A 20,941-nucleotide genomic window follows, 5' to 3' on the forward strand; every position below is an offset into this window, starting at 1 on the left:
GACGCCCTATGAATCCATCTGTCACAAAAGGGAACCTGTGCGACACACCCTCTCCCTCCTGTACAACCTATTGAGTAGTCAGGAGGAGGAGTCGACCCCCACCATTTATCCACAAATGGGAGAGGGACTTAGGCATCATATTTACATATTTACAGATAGGGAAGATCCTGACCTTAGTACATAAAGCTTCCATCGCAAACCAATATCAAGAATAAGGATACAAGATAGTCTCACGCTGGTATAGAGTCCCAAACCTTCTGAATAAAATGAATAGATCGATCCCGGATGTTTGTTGGAGGTGCAATTCAGATACGGGGACCATGGGACACCTTTTCTGGGCATACCCGGCCTTGAGGAACTTTTGGGTTGCCTCACGATGCAACTCCTGAACGCTGCCCGGGCCTGCATTCCCGCACTGTGGAGGCAGCCTCAGCCCCGATCCAAGGTGCTGTGGTATTCCAAGTCAATCATATTCTCCGGAAGGAAGAATTGACCGCCACCCTTCACAACACTGAAGAGGCATTTAGTGTTACATGGAGGCCCTAGAGGTATTTTACTGGTACTCAAGACTACATTCGGGAGGTGAGTAGGCCATGTCTGCCCTGGGTGGCATTCCCCCCCCCCTGCCTTTTTGTCTTTATTTTTATTTTTTTCCCCGCCGCCATCTCCCCCCCTCTCTCTCCGTCTTTGCACTCTCTTCTTCCCCCGTCCTCCCTTTTGACTATGCCTTTTCTCCTTACTAGCCTTTGGGACCCAGAAGAACCCCAGGGTTCTGGACACGACCGGCTCATATTTTACTCTGGTTCACATAGGTCATGATAAGCTGGCTCGCTGTGGTCCCAGTTGTTCTCCATGATTACATTTGTCCGAACGGAGCTGCACTAGTTATACTGTACTACATGTCGGAGGTGGGGTTTCTCCTTTCTGCATGAAACTGTAGGACTCCCCTCTGAGAACCCAGAGTTATTTGGCTGCCTATTTTTTGTTACCATGTAATTGTGACCCTGGGTCATGCTGTATGGTTGACTGTTATATTTATGTTGTTCTACTTAATAAAAGAATAATAAAAAAAAAAAATAAGTCAATGCCAACAACTTAAAACTAAAGCCTATGGCATCAAGAAATCCCAGGCGGTCTCCCATCCAGGTACTATCCAGGTCCCAACCCTGCTTAGTTTCTGAGATCAAATGCACGCTCAACCCTCTTGACAAACGCCAAGATGGTCACCTTGGAAAACAAACAAATAAAACAAGTCAACGCCAACAACATAAAAAGAAGCCTGCGGCATCTGGAAAACCCAGGCGGTCTCCCATCCAGGTACAAACCAGGCCCAACCCTGCTTAGCCTCTGAGACCAAACGAGATTGGGAGCTTTCAGGGTGTTGTGCCCGTAGGCAATTTCAATTTCTTTGTGCACTCTCAACCCTCTTGACAAATGCCAAGATGGTCACCTTGGGAAACAAGGGAAAAAAAACAGGTCAACGCCGACAACATAATGAGAAGCCTACGGCACCTGGCATTCACAGGCTGTCTCCCATCCAGGTACTAACCAGGCCCATCGCTGCTTAGCCTCTGAAATCAGACGAGATCGGGTGCTTTCAGGGTGATGTGGCCGTAAGCGTTCTCTTCAAGACATGCCCAACCCTCTTGACAAACTCCAAGATGGTCGCCTTGAGAAACAAGCGAAAAAAAGAGGTCAAAGCAAACAACATAAAAAGAAGCCTATGGCACCTGGTATTCCCAGGCGGTCTCCCATCCAGGTACTAACCAGGCCCGACACTGTTTAGCCTCTGAGATCAGATGAGATTGGGCGCTTTCAGGGTGATGGGGCCATAGGTGATCTCTTTGGGCACTCTTAACCCTTTTGTTAAACGCCAAGATGGTCACCTTGGGAAACAAGCGAAAATAAACAGGTAAATGCCAACAACATAAAAAAAAGCCTACGGCACCTGGTATTCACAGATGGTCTCCCATACAGGTATTAACCAGGCCGTACACTGCTAGGCCTCCGAGATCAGATGAGATTGTGCGCTTTCAGGGTGATGTGGCCATAGGTGTTCTATTTAGACACTCTCAACCCTCTTGACAAATACCAAGATGGTCATCTTGGGAAACAAGTGAAAAAAAAAAGGTCAACGCCAACAACATAGACCCTGGCGGTCTCCCATCTGACCCAGACCCTGCTTAGCCTCTGAGATTGGGCGCTTTCAGGGTGATGTGACCTCAGGCGAACGCTTCGGTACAGACTCAAAACTCTTGAATGATGCTAAAATGGTCACCTTGGGAAACAAGCGAAAGAAAAACAAGTCAAAGCCAACAATATAAAAAGATTCCTATGGCACCTGTAATTAGGTACTATCCAGGTCGGACCCTGCTTAGCCTCTGAGATCAGATGAGATTGGGCGCTTTCAGGGGGATGTGGCTGTAGGAGATTTCTTTGGGCTCTCTCAGCCCTCTTGACAAATGTCAAGATGATCACCTTGGGAAACAAGGGAAAAAAAACAGGTCAACGCCGACAACATAATGAGAAGCCTACGGCACCTGGCATTCACAGGCTGTCTCCCATCCAAGTACTAACCAGGCCCATCGCTGCTTAGCCTCTGAAATCAGACGAGATCGGGTGCTTTCAGGGTGATGTGGCCGTAAGCGTTCTCTTCAAGACATGCACAACCCTCTTGACAAACTCCAAGATGGTCGCCTTGAGAAACAAGCGAAAAAAAGAGGTCAAAGCAAACAACATAAAAAGAAGCCTATGGCACCTGGTATTCCCAGGCGGTCTCCCATCCAGGTACTAACCAGGCCCGACACTGTTTAGCCTCTGAGATCAGATGAGATTGGGCGCTTTCAGGGTGATGGGGCCATAGGTGATCTCTTTGGGCACTCTTAACCCTTTTGTTAAACGCCAAGATGGTCACCTTGGGAAACAAGCGAAAATAAACAGGTAAATGCCAACAACATAAAAAAAAGCCTACGGCACCTGGTATTCACAGATGGTCTCCCATACAGGTATTAACCAGGCCGTACACTGCTAGGCCTCCGAGATCAGATGAGATTGTGCGCTTTCAGGGTGATGTGGCCATAGGTGTTCTATTTAGACACTCTCAACCCTCTTGACAAATACCAAGATGGTCATCTTGGGAAACAAGTGAAAAAAAAAAGGTCAACGCCAACAACATAGACCCTGGCGGTCTCCCATCTGACCCAGACCCTGCTTAGCCTCTGAGATTGGGCGCTTTCAGGGTGATGTGACCTCAGGCGAACACTTCGGTACAGACTCAAAACTCTTGAATGATGCTAAAATGGTCACCTTGGGAAACAAGCGAAAGAAAAACAAGTCAAAGCCAACAATATAAAAAGATTCCTATGGCACCTGTAATTAGGTACTATCCAGGTCGGACCCTGCTTAGCCTCTGAGATCAAATGAGATTGGGCGCTTTCAGGGGGATGTGGCTGTAGGAGATTTCTTTGGGCTCTCTCAGCCCTCTTGACAAATGTCAAGATGATCACCTTGGGAAACAATCGGAAAAAAAAACACCATGTCAACGCCAACAACATAAAAAGAATCCTACGGCACCTGGTATTCCCAGTTGGTCTCCCATCCAGTTACTAATCAGGCCCGACAATGCTTAGCCTCCGGGATCAGACAAGATAAGGCACTTTCAAGGTGATGGGGCCATAGGCGATCTCTTTGCGCACTCTCAACCATCTTGACAAACGCCAACATGGTCATCTTGGGAAACAAGCGAAAAAAAACAAGTCATTGCCAACATTGGAGGCTAAGCAGGGTTGGGCAATCAGTTTCCTTGCCTGAAATAGGCAACTCAGAACTGCCATCTGGCTGCTTCCCGGGTTTCCAACTCCTTCAACTAATCCCAGGAGACAATACTTCGCCTCCATCCCGGTGGAGGTTCCAAACACCCGATCAATGGTTCCTGTCACCTCTGTCCAGTAGCGGATCAACTTTGGGCATCTCCAAAACATGTGCATCATGTCTCCCCCCATGTTCCCGCACCGGGGGCAACTTGCGTCCGGCCGTTCGGCCAAACTGAAAAAGTTTACGAGGAGCATAATAGGTTCTATATAATAAGAACAGATGTGACATCCTCTGTGAGGAGAGCCACAATTCACCACAGGCAGGATTCCTGTGGCCAATTATAGCTCAGGGGGGTTTAGTACACACCCCACACTAGATAAGGCCACCAGCGCGGCGGCCTTGTATAGTGTGTTGCGGTGGTCAGGGAAAGAGGACGATAGGCAGGGACAGTGTCTTTACTGCTTGGGAACCTAGCACTGTTACAGTGGGTGTTATGTGCCTCCTGCACAGTACACACCTGAAGCTACCCTTTAATACTGGTGTTCAATTTCTGCAATACATGCATCTGCAGTGCAGAAGTTAGAGTGGGTGTTGTGTGCCTCCTGCACAGGATACACCTTATTGCTGGTGTTCTGTTTCTGTAATACAGGAACCTAGCACTGTTACAGTGCTAGGGTGTACAGAGAAGCTGGTGTATATATAGAAGACTACAGCATACAGAAGAAAGGCTAGTGAATACAGAATACAGACTCGTGTATGTAGATAGGCTTGAGTATACAGAGATGCTAGAGTAAACAGTGAGGCTGGGGTACACAGAGAGGCTAGTTTAAAGAGAGGCTAGTATATACAAAGATGTTAGTGTATATAGAGAGGTCAGTGTGTAGAGAGAGTCGAGTGTATACAGAAAGGACAGTGCATATAGAGAAGCTAGTGTATACAGAAGACAGGCTTGGGTATACATCAAAGCTGACATTCTATACAGAAGACTGGGTAGTGTATACAGAGAGTCTAGTGGGTACAGAAGACAGGCTGGTGTATTTTAGCTAGTTTTTACAGTCTAGTGTATACAGAAGACAAGCTGTGGTATACAGAGAGTTTAGTGTATTCAGAGAGTCTAGTGTATACAGTCGGCGAGTGTATACATAAGACTGGCTAGTTTACACAGTGTTTACAGAGATGCAAGGGTGTACAGAGAAGCTGGTATATATAGAAGACTACAGCATACAGAAGAAAGGCTAGTGAATACAGAATACAGACTCGTGTATGTAGATAGGCTTGAGTATACAGAGATGCTAGAGTAAACAGTGAGGCTGGGGTACACAGAGAGGCTAATTTAAAGAGAGGCTAGTATATGCAAAGATTTTAGTGTATATAGAGAGGTTAATGTATAGAAAGGGTCGAGAGTATACAGAAAGGAAAGTGCATATAGAGAGACTAGTGTATACAGAAGACAGGCTTGGGTATACATCCAAGTTGACAGTGTATACAAAAGACTGGGTAGTGTATACAGAGATTCTAGTGGGTACAGAAGACAGGCTGGTGTATTCTAGCTAATTTTTACAGTCTAGCGTATACAGAAGACAGGCTGTGGTATACAGAGGCTATACCAGCGTGAGACTATCTTGTATCCTGATTCTTGATATTGGTTTGCGATGGAAGCTTTATGTACTAAGGTCAGGATCTTCCCTATCTGTTGTGGGGTAAATATGATGCCTAAGTCCCTCTCCCATTTGTGGATAAATGGTGGGGGTCGACTCCTCCTCCTGACTACTCAATAGGTTGTACAGGAGGGAGAGGGTGTGTCGCACAGGTTCCCTTTTGTGACAGATGAATTCATAGGGCGTCAGGTCTCTAGGAGTGTAGGGGGCCCTTTGTATGGCCAGAATAAAGTGACGAAGTTGATAAGCACTAAACAAGTCAAGCGGAGGGTCAGAAAGCTCGGCAACAGTTTGCGTGGTCGGGAGCCCTCCCGAGGGCCACACCTCTCCCAGACGCTGTTTCCCCACCACTGTCAACTGTTGCAGTTTCTTGTTGGTAAATCCCGGTGGGAAGTCTGAATTACCTATAACCGGAGTCATTGGTGACGGCAGGGGAGCAATGTGTGTGCAGCGGAACAACCTCCGCACAACAGCCAACGTAGCTCCCACTACGGGGTGACCTCTGAGGTCTTTTGGTAGGGAGGACAGGAGCCACGGGGAGGTCAATAGGGGAATGGATCCATCCTCAATCTCCATCTCCACCCACTGCTTGTGTGGGCCATTACAATGCCAATCAACGACTCTCGCTAGCAGAGTCACTCTGTAGTATTGTCTGAGATCTGGGAGACCCAGACCCCCCTTGTCCTTTGGTCTGGCAAGCAATTGCAAACGGGCTCTGGGTGGTTTGCGCGCCCAAATAAAGTCCCGGAGCAGCACCTGCAGTTGTCTGAAAAAAATTGGGGGTAACCGGATCGGTAATGTCTGGAACATGGATAAGATCCGCGGGAGGGCCGTCATTTTGAATGCATTACAGCGCCCGAACCAGGTCAGTGTTAAAGCATGCCAGTTTCCCAAATCAGATTTCAGTCTATTCAGGAGAGGGACAAAATTAAGCGGGTACAATTGCGCTAAATCCGCTGCGATGTCAACGCCCAGGTAACGTATAGATAACGTATATTCAGCCCAGTAGAATGGAAAAGCGAAGTGGAGCCTCTTGGCCTCACCATCCGGGACCGATATATTCAATACAGCTGACTTGGCGCAATTGATTTTATAGTTTGATAGGCTGCAGTATCGCTGGAGAGACGCAAGTATATTGGGAAGCAAAATGTGTGGATTGGAGACGGAAAAAATTATAACATCAGCGTACGCCGCAATTTTGTGGTGTGCCGAGGGTTTGGATATGCCAGTAATATTCGGGTCATTCCGAACGTGACACATAAGTGGTTCCAGTGTCAGAATAAAAATTAGGGGAGACAGATGGCACCCCTGCCTCATCCCATTAGTGATGGGGAAAGAGTCCGAGCAGCACTCGTTCACCCGTACCGCTGCCGACGGTGTGGAGTAAAGCGACATCATCATGTTGGGGCCAAGACCTATATGTTCCAGGGTGGCCTGCATAAAGTGCCAGGCCACCCTGTCAAAGGCCTTCTCCGCGTCCGTTGACAACATAAGCAAGGGCCTTCCCTGTACATGCGCCGCATGGATTAAATTGAGGACTCGGGCCGTATTGTCTCTAGCTTCCGACTTATTTTTATTTTTTTTGCTTGTTTCCCAAGGTGACCATCTTGGCGTTTGTCAAGAGGGTTGAAAGTGCCTGAAGAGATTGCCTACGGGCACATCACCCTGAAAGCACCCGATCTCGTTTGATGTTGGAGGCTAAGAAGAGTCGGGCCTTGTTTAGTACCTGGATGGGAGACCGCCTGGGAATACCAGGTGTCGTAGACTTCTTTTTATTTTGTTGGCGTTGACCTGTTTTTTTTCCGCTTGTTTCCCAAAGTGACCATCTTGGTGTTTGTCAAGAGGGTTGAGAGTGCCTGAAGAGATTGCCTATGGCCACATCACTCTGAAAGCACCCAATCTCGTCTGATCTTGGAGGCTAAGAAGAGTCGGGCCTGGTTAGTACCTGGATGGGAGACCACCTGGGAATACCAGTTATTGTAGGCTTCTTTTTATGTTGTTGGCGTTGATTCGTTTTTTTTTTTTTGCTTGTTTCCCAAGGTGACCATCTTGGCATTTCTCAAGAGGGTTGAGAGTGCCCAAAGAGATCGCTTACAGCAGCATCACCCTGAAAGAGCCCTATCTCTTCTCTTCTCTGAGGCTAAGAAGGGTTGGGCCTAGTTAGTACCTGGATGGGAGATGGCGTTGGAATACCAGGTGCCGTATTCTTCTTTTTATGTTGTTGACATTGACCTGTTTTTTTTCGCTTGTATCTCAAGGTGACTATCTTGGGATTTGTCAAGAGGGTTGAGAATGCCCAAAGAGATTGCCTATGGGCACATAACCCTGAAAGCGCCCGATCTCCTCTGATCTCAGAAGCTAAACAGGGTTGGGCCTTGCTAGTATTGGATTGGAGACCACCTGGAAATACTAGGTGCTGTAGGCTTCTTTTTATGTTGTTGGCCTTGTCCTGTTTTTTTTTTCACTTGTTTCCCAAGGTGACCATCTTGGCGTTTGTTAAGAGGGTTGAGAGTGCCCGAAGAGATCACCTACGGCCCCATCACCCTGAAAGCGCCCAATCTCATCTGATCTCGGATGCTAAACAGTGTCGGGCCTGGTTAGTACCTGGATGGGAGACCGCCTGGGAATACCAGGTGCCATAGGCTTTTTTTTTTTTTTTTTTTTTATTTAGTAGTATGCGACATACAATGCAAAGGCAACTTCACAGAATGTGTGATACAAATAGTTACAAACAAACGATCATATTGCATGGATATCAGAGCCAATGGTAAGAAGTCCGAGGAGAATAGTACGTGTACAGCTTTGCGGTCATATCAAGATGAGATTAAAGCTCCATCTCGTTGGGATCCTCTACCACTTAAAATATTATTGATACTAGCCCTGCTACCCTCGAAGAGTTTAGATATCCATAGATAGGGGAAGAGTATTGTGTAGTAGTCAAATGGGGTCGGAACATACCATTTTCTTTTCCCTTTTTTGAGTTAAGAAGGGAAATAGTAGAACTGAAAGGAGGGAGAAGGGGAAAGAGAAGATTGGGGAAGGAAATGGCAGAAAAGGAAAAGAAGGGGTAAGGGGGTGTCGTGGGTAGAGTGGATAGGGTGGGGTCCCCTCCCAGGGAGCAAGAGACGCCCTCGGCTCACCAGCTCATCAGCTGTCCAACGTTTGGAACAGCGATCTCCAACGATCAACATGAGCTTACTATGTCTCGCGGAGGTATTCTTCCGAAAAGCGAAACTGGGTCCAGTAGAACCATCTGTTCCCATGCTCCTCCGTTTTATCCCTCATTGTGGCAGTCAGGTCTTCCATTCGTTCAATATCATTTACCCTTGCGAACCACTGGGTCACCATTGGAGCAGATTGCTCTTTCCACTGACTTGGGATGCAGGCCCTAGCTGCATTGAGGAGATGTTTAAGTAAAGACTTATGATAACGCTTTCTCGACATAGGAGTTCGATTGAGAAGAACTGCTGCGGGATCATTGGCTAAGGAAATGTCTGTGAACTTGTGGATGAGTCTCAGGACAGGCTGCCAGAATGTTTGTAATTTAGGGCATTCCCAGAAAATGTGGAGAATGGTGCCAGCCTGTTGCCCACAGTGACAGCAGCGGTCAGATTGACCGGGGAATATTTTGGCCAACACCACCGGTGTACGATACCAGCGTGTGATCAGCTTATATGAGATCTCCTGATATTTACTGCAGAGTGACGACTTATGGGCGAAAAAGAGTATTCTGTCCTTCTGTGGTTTGGAGAATGCAGTTTGTAAGTCCCTTTTCCATTTAGCTAGGAAGGGTGGATCCGTGGAGGATTGTGCGTCTGTCAGGATTTGGTAGGACCTAGAGAGGGAACCACGAATTGGGCCATCATCCAGGCAAAGTTCCTCGAAGGGGTGGAATTGTCTAGAGAAGAACGAATGGTTAGGTAGTGATCCGAGGAAATGGATAAGCCGTCTAGCTCTCCAGCTATCCAATGCAACAGGTACTTGCTCTAGCAGTATGGTCCCCATGGGAATCAAGCCCGTGGGTCCAAGAATTAGGGCTGCTCTCAGAAGCCCTTTCGGGGCTTGCCTGGTAAAGGCCTGGTCAGACAGGCCCGGAGGGAATCTAGAATGTCCAATAATTGGGGTCATAGGAGAAGGGAAGTTAGTCAGGTGGGAAAGGTGAAAAAAACTATCCATCTCGGTGAGCGAGGGGCCAATTAACGGGTGAGTAGTCACACAGGGCTCCAATGGCCTCCCCGCCCAAGGCAGACCAGCCAGTGGAACCCGCGCCATCTCCTGCTCTAGCTTGACCCATAGCTTCAGTTCCCCATGCCGGTGTCTTATCACATATGGTCCCCCATCGGATAGTGTCCGTACACAGTACCGTCTCAGTACACAGCAACACAGATTCCGAAAATTGCCGAGCATGAACGGCGCCTGCGCACTGAGTCCAGGTTCTATCCCCACTATCCAAGTGGACATAGAGTAAGAATATAAAAGAGCCGAGCGCAGCGAGGCCAAGCCCGAAGTGTGGCGAGCAAAGCTCGCCTGCGAGGGGCCCTCTAATATTCACATCCCTATGTCCGCTTGGATGGTGGGGCTACCACCTCCACTCACCGCGCAGGCGTCGTTCAGCTTCGGAGATTTTCTGAAGCTTCGTCTGCTCCGTACTGCGCATACGCAGTACGGCGCGGACACTATATCATGGCCGGACAGTATATGGCAGAACACCAGCACCAGTCAACCACCGGTGTCATGTGCGTCGCTGTGTAATATAGAGCAGGGTCCGGGAAGCCAATACCTCTTTGCAATTTCGGTCGCCATAGCATTGCCCTACCAATACGCAGATGTTTTCCGCGCCAGAGGAACTTGATAAAGATTGAGCGAACCGCTTGAAAGAAAGTCTGGGGTATTTTGATAGGTAAGGCTTGTAGTAGATACAGAAGTCGTGGCATCGCGTTCATCTTCAACACATTACAGCATCCGAACCATGACAGAGCTAGTGGGTTCCATCTTTTAAGGTCCGCTGTAAGCCCATAGGCTTCTTTTTATGTTGTTGGCTTTGACCTGTTTTTTTTGCTTGTTTCTCAAGGCGACCATCTTGGCGTTTGTCAAGAGGGTTGGGCGTGTCTTGAAGAGAACGCTTACGGCCACATCAACCTGAAAGCACCCGATCTCGTCTGATTTCAGAGGCTAAGCAGCGTCAGGCCTAGTTAGTACCTGGATGGGAGACTGCCTGGGAAGACCAGGTGCCATAGAAGGATCTGGTCTGGTTAGTGTCTTAATTGGGAGATCGCCTGGGAATACTGGATGCCGTAGGCTTCTTTTTATGTTGTTGGCTTTGACCTGTTTTTTTTAGCTTGTTTCCCAAGGTGACCATCTTGGCTTTTGTCAAGAGGCTTCAGAGTGCCCAAAGAGAGTGCCTACAGCCAAATCACCCTGAAAGAGCCTAAAAGCCTAAAAAGGGGCGCTGCTCACCTCCCGAAGGTAGTCTCAAGTACCAGTAAAATACCTCCAGGGCCTCCATGTAACACTAAATGCCTCTTCAGTGTTGTGAAGGGTGGCGGTCAATTCTTCCATCCGGAGAATATGATTGACTTTGGAATACCACAGCACCTTGGATGGGGGCTGAGGCTGCCTCCACAGTGTGGGAATGCCGGCCCGGGCGGCGTTCAGGAGTTGCGTCGTGCGGGTTTTTTTGTATTTTCGAACAGGCTGTTCGGTCAAGTGTAGAAGGCACGCTGCTGGGTTGTCTGCGATATCTACATTTCTGAGAGTTTTTATCGTCCCGGTCACCTCCACCCAAATGTTCCTCAAGGCCGGGCATGCCCAGAAAATGTGTCCCATGGTCCCCGTATCTGAATTGCACCTCCAACAAACATCCGGAATCGATCTATCGATTTTATTCAGAAGGTATGGGACTCTATACCAGCGTGAGACTATCTTGTATCCTGATTCTTGATATTGGTTTGCGATGGAAGCTTTATGTACTATTGTCAGGATCTTCCCTATCTGTTGTGGGGTAAATGTGATGCCAAAGTTCCTCTCCCATTTGTGGATAAATGGTGGGGTCGACTCCCCCTCCTGACTACTTAATTGGTTGTACAGGAGGGAGAGGGTGTGTCGCACAGGTTCCATTTTGTGACAGATGGATTCATAGGGCGTCAGGTCTCTAGGAGTGTAGGGGGCCCTTTGTATGGCCAGAAGAAAGTGACGAAGTTGATAAGCATTAAACAGGTCAAGCGGAGGGTCAGAAAGCTCGGCGACAGTTTGCGTGGTCGGGAGCCCTCCCGAGGGCCACACCTCTTCCAGGCGCTGTTTCCCCACCACTGTCAACTGTCGCAGTTTCTTGTTGGTAAATCCCGGTGGAAAGTCTGGATTACCTATAATCGGAGTCATTGGTGATGGCAGGGGAGCAATGTGTGTGCAGCGGAACAACCTCCGCACAACAGCCAACGTAGCTCCCACTACGGGGTGATCTCTGAGGTCTTTTGGTAGGGAGGACAGGAGCCACGGGGAGGTCAATAGGGGAATGGATCCATCCTCAATCTCCATCTCCACCCACTGCTTGTGTGGGCCATTACAATGCCAATCAACGACTCTCGCTAGCAGAGTCGCTCTGTTGTATTGTCTCAGATCTGGGAGACCCAGACCCCCCTTGTCCTTTGGTCTGGCAAGCAATTGCAAACGGGCTCTGGGCGGTTTGCGCGCCCAAATAAAGTCCCGGAGCAGCACCTGCAGTTGTCTGAAAAAAATTGGGGGTAGCCGGATCGGTAATGTCTGGAACAAGTATAAGATCCACGGGAGGGCCGTCATTTTGAATGCATTACAGCGCCCGAACCAGGTCAGTGTTAATGCATGCCAGTTTCCCAAATCAGATTTCAGTCTATTCAGGAGAGGGACAAAGTTAAGCGGGTACAATTGCGCCAAATCTGCTGCGATGTCAACGTCCAGGTAACGTATAGATTTTTCAACTCAGTAGAATGGAAAAGCGGAGCGTAGCCTCTTGGCCTCACCATCCGGGACGATATATTCAATACAGCCGACTTGGCGCAATTGATTTTATAGTTTGATAGGCTGCCGTATCGCCGGAGAGCCGCGAGTATATTGGGAAGGCGAAATGTGTGGATTGGAGACGAAAAAAATTAGATCGTCAGCGTACGCCGCAATTTTGTGGTGTGCCGAGGGTTTGGATATGCCAGTAATATTCGGGTCATTCCGAACATGACACATAAGTGGTTCCAGTGTCAGAATAAACATTAGGGGAGACAGAGGGCACCCCTGCCTCGTCCCATTAGTGATGGGGAAAGAGTCCGAGCACTCTGAAAGCACCCAATCTCGTCTGATCTTGGAGGCTAAGAAGAGTCAGGCTTGGTTAGTACCTGGATGGGAGACCACCTGGGAATACCAGTTATTGTAGGCTTCTTTTTATGTTGTTGGCGTTGATTCATTTTGTTTTTTTTCCGCTTGTTTCCCAAGGTGACCATCTTGGCATTTGTCAAGAGGGTTGAGAGTGCCCAAAGAGTTCGCTTACAGCAGCATTACCCTGAAAGAGCCCTATCTCTTCTCATCTCTGAAGCTACGAAGGGTTGGGCCTAGTTAGTCCCTGGATGGGAGATGGCTTTGGAATACCAGGTGCCGTAGTCTTCTTTTTATGTTGTTGACATTGACCTGTTTTTTTTTCGCTTGTTTCCCAAGGTGACTATCTTGGCATTTGTCAAGAGGGTTGAGAGTGCCCAAAGAGATTGCCTATGGGCACATAAGCCTGAAAGCGCCCGATCTCCTCTGATCTCAGAGGCTAAACAGGGTCTGGCTAGTCCTTGCTAGTACCTGGATTGGAGACCACCTGGGAATACTAGGTGCTGAAGGCTTCTTTTTATGTTGTTGGCGTTGACTTGTTTTTTTTTTTGTTTGTTTACCAAGGTGACCATCTTGGTGTTTGTCAAGAGGGTTGAGAGTGCCTGAAGAGCTCGCCTATGGCCACATAACCCTGAAAGCACCAGATCTCGTCTGATCTCAGAGACTAAACAGGGTCGGGCCTTGTTAATACCTGGATGGGAGACCACCTGGGAATACTAGGTGCTGTAGACTTCTTCTCATGTTGTTGGCGTTGACTTGATTTTTTTGTTTGTTTCCCAAGGTGACCATATTGGCGTTAGTCAAGGTTGAGAGTGCCTGAGGAAATCTCCTACGGCCACACCACCCTGAAAGAGCCCAATCTCCTCTGATCTCAGAGGCTAAGCAGGGTTGGGACCAGTTTAGTACCTGGATGGGAGACTGCCTGGGATTTCCAGATGCCGTAGGCTTCTTTTTATGTTGTTGCCGTTGACCTATTTTTTTCCGCTTGTTTCCAAGGTGACCATCTTGGTGTTTGTCAAGAGAGTTGAGAGTGCCTGAAGATATTGGCTACAGCCACATCACCCTGAATCTGTTACATCTCATCTGATCTTGGTGGCTAAGCAGGGTCGGGCCTGTTTAATGCCTGGATGGGAGACCGCCTGGGAATACCAGGTGTCGTAGGCTTCTTTTTTTTTTCAAATATAATTTTTTCTCCAAATAGGGGAAGACGGTCCCCCGAGTACATAATGCAACCGAGAAATACAGAGCAAAAAGCAGCTGAACAATACTTGATACAGGTATATTCGCAACTGTGAGTCTGCCTTCCATCAATCACAATGATTCGAGGCATGGATAAAGTACTGTACCAAGATCCAGGGTCACGCAAACCCCAGGTCCCTCCGGCATTATCCATCCAGAGGGGGGTGTGGGGCCGTCATTCCCAATTTTCCACTCTTTCCAAAAGAGAGAGGGGGTGGAGGGGGTGAGAGATAGGGGAGGAAGGCAGAAAAGAGAAGGGTTGGAAGATCAGAAAAGGAGAAGAGGGGACGAGACACGATGGCAGCCACTGTCCAAGGGGCCAGTCAAGGAAAGCTCAGAGCACTAAGGCGATAGCAGGCGACATCCTTCCAGCGAGAATATAAAGGTATTCCAGATGTCTCAGGTTTGTTTAAAAAATTCTTGTTTACCTTGTGATGTGAGGATCAAGTCCTCCATTTTTTTTAATGTCCTCTATTTTCCTAAGCCAGTGAGTAATGAAAGGGGGGGAACATTTTTTCCAATAGAGAGGGATGCAGGATTTCGCCGCATTTATCACATGCCGTAAAATTGATTTTTTGTACTTCTTAATGGGAATCTGTGAATGGTGCAAGAGAAAGAATGCAGCCTCTTCCTGGATGGAGAAGTTTGTGAATTTTTGTGTTATGCATCGGATCTCTGTCCAGAAGTCCACCAAGCTGGGGCAGGACCAAAAAATGTGCAGCAACATGCCCTCTTCTTCTCCACACCTCCAGCATATGTTCGAGGAAGAGGGGAAACATTTCTGCAGCTTTGATGGTGTCAAATACCACCTGGTGAGAAGTTTAAAATTCGTCTCCTGTATCTTCGTGCACAGCGACATTTTGAGAGCCAAAGTGATAATGCGTTGTCTCTGTGCTGGAGAAAATTAGCAATTAAGGTCCTTTTCCCAGTTGGACAGACAGGTTAAGTGTGGGTAATCTGTTTGAGAGAGAATGTGGGCCAAAGGGCCTTCGCTCCTGCATAGAGTCTCAAACTCCGTCTGAGGGCGGGCGAACGTTTGAGGATTGGGGATGGAATGGAGAATATGATGTTGTTACGCCACTCTCCAAAAAGGCAGTCGGATCTGTTAGGGTTGAGAAAGAAGGCCATTTTCCATCAATGACGAATTTAGACGCATTGTCTAGGTTGGAATTTCTAAGTGGGTCCCAAGTTCAAAGGTTGGATGGCCACGTATAGGGAATAGGGGGGAAGTCAAAGACGTGAGTGTGTTTTGGGTAGCGATCAGGTGACTGACTTTCAACTAAACCCTTATAGTGGGATGTGACATAAATTCTGTGGGTAAATACTTATAGCACCACATGGCGCTTCTTAGCGGAATTCGGGAGTGAGCTTAGAAAGTTTGTTTCGATTCCAGTCCAATACACGCCCCAGATGGGAGGCCAGGTAGTAGCGTCGCAAGTCAGGGAGAACCAACCCTCCCTGTTGTTTAGACAATGTCAGCTGTGACCGCTTAAGTCTGGGATTTTTGTGGGCCCAGTTAAATTGAGTGAGCAAGGATTGAGCTTGCTTAAAAAACAGGACTGGAATCTGGATCGGGAGAGCTTGGAAAAGATAAGTAAATTTAGGGAGTATGTTCATTTTAATGAGATTGCATCTCCTGAACCAGGAATGGAGGCCAGAATGCCACCCGTGAAGCAAACTGCGGATCTTAGTGACAAGGGGTGGGGGGAAGTTCAACATAAACGTACGCGCGATGTCCGGTGGAATGTAAGTACCTAAGTACTTAAGGGCTGTATGGGTCCATTTAAATCGAAAATTGGACTGCAAGTCTATTAACATTTGTGGGGGGACTGCAACCCCCATGGCCTTTGATTTCAAGAAGTATCCCGTATATCTGGAATTCCCGAAGGAGATTTGGCAAGGAAACTCTGGGATTCGTCAGCGAGAACAGCATGTCATCCACGTAGGCAGATATCTTGCACTCAATAGTACTAATTTGGAGTCCCGTTATGTCTGAGTTTTGTCGAATTGTGGAGAGAAAGGGTTCCAATGACATTCCTAATGTCAAGGGGAGATGAGAGAACCCCATTCGCTTTGACTTGAGCTGACGGGCGTGAGTATATCTTACTTATCCATGCCAGCATCCGTTCACTCAGACCTATATGGCGAAGGACCGAGAACATTAATGTCCATTTTACCCGATCAAAAGCCTTCTCGGCATCAGTACTCATTAGAAGACAAGGGGTCCCAGATGACTTTGCTTTATGGATCAGGGCAAGCACCTTAATGGTGTTGTCCCTGGTGGGAATAAAACCTAACTGGTCAATATGTATAAGGGACTGCAAGTGATGTGCCAATCACGTGGCGAGGATTTTAGAGAATAGTTTTAGGACCGAATTTAGGAGGGAAATGGGTCTGTAGCTCCCACATAGGCCCTCCTTAGGTATCAACACGATGTGGGCTCTAAGGGTATCCTCAGGAAAATCCCCATTCGAGCTCAGAGTATTAAATAAATTCACCAAGCGCGGGCCGAGAATAGGGAGGAAGGTCTTAAAGTATTGTGCGGTATATCCGTCAGGGCCCGGAGCCTTACCCACCTTCGGAGGTCCCACGGCCGTCTGGACTTCTTCCAGTGTGATCGGGTCCTCCAAGTACTCCCGTGATTCCGATGAGAGGGTTGGTAGACCAGAACCGGTTACATATCTGTCTATATTGTCCTGTCCAGACCCTGAATCGGGCAGGCTGTAGAGATCAGAGTAACATTTTTCAAAGACTTCGGCTATTTGGGTTGGGGTAGAGGCCCTCTGGCCATTCTCATCTATCAACTGTGGTATGTAAGAGCCAAATTTCAACTCCTTTACCGACCTGGCTAAGATTTTTCCGCATTTGTCCCCTGACTCCTACGTCAGTTTACGCCAAAACTGGAGTGCCGCTTTCGCTTTATAATGGAGTAGGTCAGCAATATGGGTACGGAGTCTCCCCAATTCAATCTCTAAGGTCCGTAAGGGGGTATGTTTATGTTTCGCTTCCACAGAGGCAAGTTCACGAAACAGATTAGCAAGCTGTTCCTTCCGTGTTCGTTTGATGCGCGCCCCGTGCCTGATAAGTACCCTGCGGAGTACTGACTTGTGAGCCTCCCAAATTATCCCCAGGTCACAGTCCTGCATTTAGTTTTCTTGGAAATAAAGGTCCAATTCCCTGGTCACATCTGCTAAAACTTCCGGTATCTGGAGGAGGCTCTCATTAAGGTGCCAGAATAGAGACCTAGGTGAGGGGTTCCTAGAGAGGGTGTAGGTAAGGGCTACAGGAGCGTGGTCGGACCAAGTAATATGGCCGATGGAGGAAGAGCTCACCAAGTGCAGTTGGTCATGTGGAATCAAGAATAAGTCTATCCTCAAGTATGATTTGTGAGGGGAAGAGCAAAAAGAGTAGTCCCTTTCCCCAGAGTGTTGCAGACGCCAGACATCAACTAATTGGTCATTCAGTAAACACTTAGTAATCCGCTTTCTAGAGGAAATGAGGAGCGAGGAGCAAGAGGCAGAAGTGTCAACCGATGGCGAAAGGGGACATTAAAGTCCCCACCTAATATCAACTGGCCCTCCCGAAAGTCACATAATCTGTGCAGGGTAGTTCTGAGGAACGTGTCTTGGTGATCATTGGGAGCATACACAGTGGCAAATGTAAAAAGGTGCTCTCCAATGTGGCCCCTAAGAAAAAGATATCGGCCCCCAGGGTCCACCAGAGAATCCTGGAGAACCCAGGGAAGCCTGCTAGAGATCATAATGGAGACTCCCTTGGTCTTAGAGGAGGGGTTAGTAGAGTGGTAGACCTTAGGGAAGGATCTCGACCATAGAAAGGGGAGGCTAGTATTTTTAAAATGTGTTTCTTGTATAAAGGCCACATCAGTACAGGAAGTCTTCAGTTCTCACAGGAGGATCCACCGTTTTTCAGGGGAGTTCAGTCCCTTAACGTTTAGAGAGGTGACCTTGACTGAGTCTGCCATCGCTCCTCAGGGAGGGGGAGGGGGACGTCAGAGAAAAGCAAAGAAAGTTGAACCAAGGTAGATTTTGGGTAGGTAATGCATGGCGGGAACTAAGGGGGAGAAAGGAAGGGCAAATGGAAGGAAAGGTAAAGGGAAAAAGAGGCCGGGCACCTCAACCCCAGGGGGAGAGGGAAATTAAGGGTTGTCCGCACTCAACAGTACAGGAAGGGTATACTAAAACAGCACAATTATGCTATAGCGCTTACCAGATGTACACTGGGTTTAAAGTGCTGTCCTACTTGGGTTGGTGGGTAGACAGGTCGGAGAGGGAGCCCCCGAATCCTAGTCCCCCCAGTCCCGGCAGTGGTATATGTCAAGTCTGATACCGGTATGCAAATAAAAGACAATCAGTAACATCATAGAACCAAAAAACAATAGTATAACCAAAACAGAGGTAGAGCACTAAACGTAGGCATGCACGAGGGAGCCCGTCACAACAGAAAAGGCATCACAGAATGGGATCCACCACCCCCCGTCCCATACCCCTAAAGTACATGCAGTCCCCGAACAAATGCATTTCTCCCTTTGGCAGATTGTCCTCTCCTTACCCCCTCTCCCCCGTCCACGCCCCGGGGGGAAAAGGGGCAGGGAAGGGGGGGAAAGGGGGAGTGGAAGGGGGGAAAGTGGGAGGGAAAGGAGGGAAGGGAAGGGTGGAAAGGGGGGGAGGGAGGGGGGAAACAGGGGAGAGGGGACAAAAATGCGGAAATGTCAAGTCCTTTAGCGCACTCCCACCAGCAAACACCCGGACCCCATAAATTTCAACTCCTCCCCTCCATGGTCACCACATCAAGATGAAAGAGGAGCAGCCCTGGTCGGTGCATGGAAAATCCGGCAGGCAAGGAGCTGGGGCCATCCAACGGGAGACTTCACCCGAACAGCAGTCCTGGGGCCCGCCAATTAGTGTCTCTCCTGCATCGCCATCGGGGGCTGTGTAGAGCATCCAGAGGGAGGCTGGGACCGCCCAAACAGTAAGGGGTAAATCCTCCAGGGGGGTCCAGAGTCACCCTGGAGGGAAGCAGTGTCTCGTACCAATAGGCTCAATAAATAAGTCATCCAGGGTCCCCGAAAGCTGCAGAAGGCAATGTCGGCAAAGAGTAGGTGGGAGCCAGAGGGGGGGACGAGGGGCGCAACCAGGGGGAGGGGACACATATGCGGGAATGTCAGGCCCTTCCAGTACAGCGCACTAGGTATCACTCAGACCCCCTAAAGTGCAACTCCCCCATCTAAGGTCAAGACTCCAGAAGGGAAGATGAGCTGCCCTGGACTGTACATGAAAGAACTTGCTGGCAAGGGGTTGGGGCCATCATCCCTTCCTCCAATGGGAGATGCCACCGGCATGACAGCCCCGTGTCCTGTCAAGTGGTGCCCCTCTGACAATGTTGTGGTATATGTGGAGCATCCAGGGAGAAGCAGGGACCACCCAAACAGTAAGGGGTAAAGCCTCCAAGGGGGACTGGTGTCAGACAGGAGGATAGCGGTGTCTTGTACAAGTTGGTTAATTAGACAAGTCATCCAGTGTGTTCCTGTGAGCAGCCGAAGGAAAGGTCGGTAAGGATTATGAATGGGTGGGGGCCAGGGAGTGCATAAAACTTCCACCAGATGACCGGGGCAGAGAGGGCAAGGGGATGAAAGTCAGATCTGGTAGGTGGGGGCGGGGGTGAGGAGTGTCCCTCATATTACTCACGTTGGCCATCCCTTGAAGCTGAGCGCTCTGCATACCCAGGACGTTCTTCTGTATAATCTAGCCTATCTGTATACATTAGCCTGTCTTTTGTACACATTAGCCTCTCTGTATAAACTAGCCGGTCCTCTGTATACACTAGTCCGTCTGTATACACTAGCAAGTCTGCATACTCCTGCCTCTCTCTCTGTATACCCTAGCCTCCATCTCTGCATACCCAGGACGTTCTTCTGTATAATCTAGCCTATCTGTATAAACTAGCCTGTCTTTTGTAAACTAGCCGGTCCTCTGTATACACTACTCCGTCTGTATACACTAGTGTATACAGATAGGCTAGATTATACAGAAGAACGTCCTGGGTATGCAGAGATGGAGGCTAGGGTATACAGAGAGAGAGGCTAGAGTATGCATACTTGCTAGTGTATACAGACGGACTAGTGTATACAGAAGTCCGGCTAGTTTATATAGGGAGGCTAATGTCTGCAAAAGACAGGCTAGTGTATACAAATAGGCTAGATTATAGAGAAGAACATCTTGGGTATGCAGAGAGAGAGGCTGGGTTACACAGAGAGGCTGGTGTATGCAGACTTGCTAGTGTATACAGACGGACTAGTGTATACAGAGAGGCTTGGGTATACAGAGAGCTAATGTATAAAGAGCAGCTAGTGTATACAAAAGACATCCAAGGGTATACAGAGAGACTCGTGTATGCAGAAGACCGGCTAGTTTTTACAGAGAGGCTAAAGTGTACACAACACAGGCTAGTGTATATAGATAGGCTAGATTATACAGAAGACCGTCCTGGGTATGCAGAGATGGAGGCTAGGGTATACAGAGAGAGAGACTGTGTTACACAGAGAGGCAGGAGTATGCAGACTTGCTAGTGTATACTGACGGACTAGTGTATACAGAGAGGCTAATGTGTACAAAAGACAGGCTAGTTTATACAGATAGGCTAGATTATACAGAAGAACGTCCTGGGTATGCAGAGATGGAGGCTAGGGTATACAGAGAGAGAGAGGCTGGGTACACAGAGAGGCAGGAGTATGCAGACTTGCTAGTGTATACAGACGGACTAGTGTATACAGAGGACCGGCTAGTTTATACAGAGAGGCTAATGTGTACAAAAGACAGGCTAGTGTATACAGATAGGCTAGATTATACAGAAGAACGTCCTGGGTATGCAGAGAT

The 20,941-nt window shown here is 48.4% G+C and overlaps 9 pseudogenes; 5 read left to right on the forward strand and 4 right to left on the reverse strand.

Moving 5' to 3' along the window:
• Window positions 1-1,500: 1,500 nt before the first annotated feature.
• On the reverse strand, window positions 1,501-1,619 carry LOC143932643 (5S ribosomal RNA; annotated as a pseudogene).
• A 99-nt stretch (window positions 1,620-1,718) lies between these two features.
• Window positions 1,719-1,837, reverse strand: LOC143932393 (5S ribosomal RNA; annotated as a pseudogene).
• Window positions 1,838-2,528: 691 nt separating this feature from the next.
• LOC143932433 (5S ribosomal RNA) lies at window positions 2,529-2,647 on the reverse strand (annotated as a pseudogene).
• A 99-nt stretch (window positions 2,648-2,746) lies between these two features.
• On the reverse strand, window positions 2,747-2,865 carry LOC143932394 (5S ribosomal RNA; annotated as a pseudogene).
• A 4,253-nt stretch (window positions 2,866-7,118) lies between these two features.
• LOC143932065 (5S ribosomal RNA) lies at window positions 7,119-7,238 on the forward strand (annotated as a pseudogene).
• A 100-nt stretch (window positions 7,239-7,338) lies between these two features.
• LOC143932068 (5S ribosomal RNA) lies at window positions 7,339-7,457 on the forward strand (annotated as a pseudogene).
• Window positions 7,458-7,778: 321 nt separating this feature from the next.
• LOC143931881 (5S ribosomal RNA) lies at window positions 7,779-7,896 on the forward strand (annotated as a pseudogene).
• A 101-nt stretch (window positions 7,897-7,997) lies between these two features.
• On the forward strand, window positions 7,998-8,116 carry LOC143932232 (5S ribosomal RNA; annotated as a pseudogene).
• Window positions 8,117-13,422: 5,306 nt separating this feature from the next.
• LOC143931417 (5S ribosomal RNA) lies at window positions 13,423-13,541 on the forward strand (annotated as a pseudogene).
• The last annotated feature ends 7,400 nt before the right edge of the window (window positions 13,542-20,941 follow it).

Source organism: Lithobates pipiens, unplaced genomic scaffold (genome assembly GCF_037356315.1).
Source record: "Lithobates pipiens isolate NorthernLeopardFrog02 unplaced genomic scaffold, aLitPip1_a1.2 Scaffold_25, whole genome shotgun sequence".
In the NCBI taxonomy this organism is placed as follows: domain Eukaryota; kingdom Metazoa; phylum Chordata; class Amphibia; order Anura; family Ranidae; genus Lithobates; species Lithobates pipiens.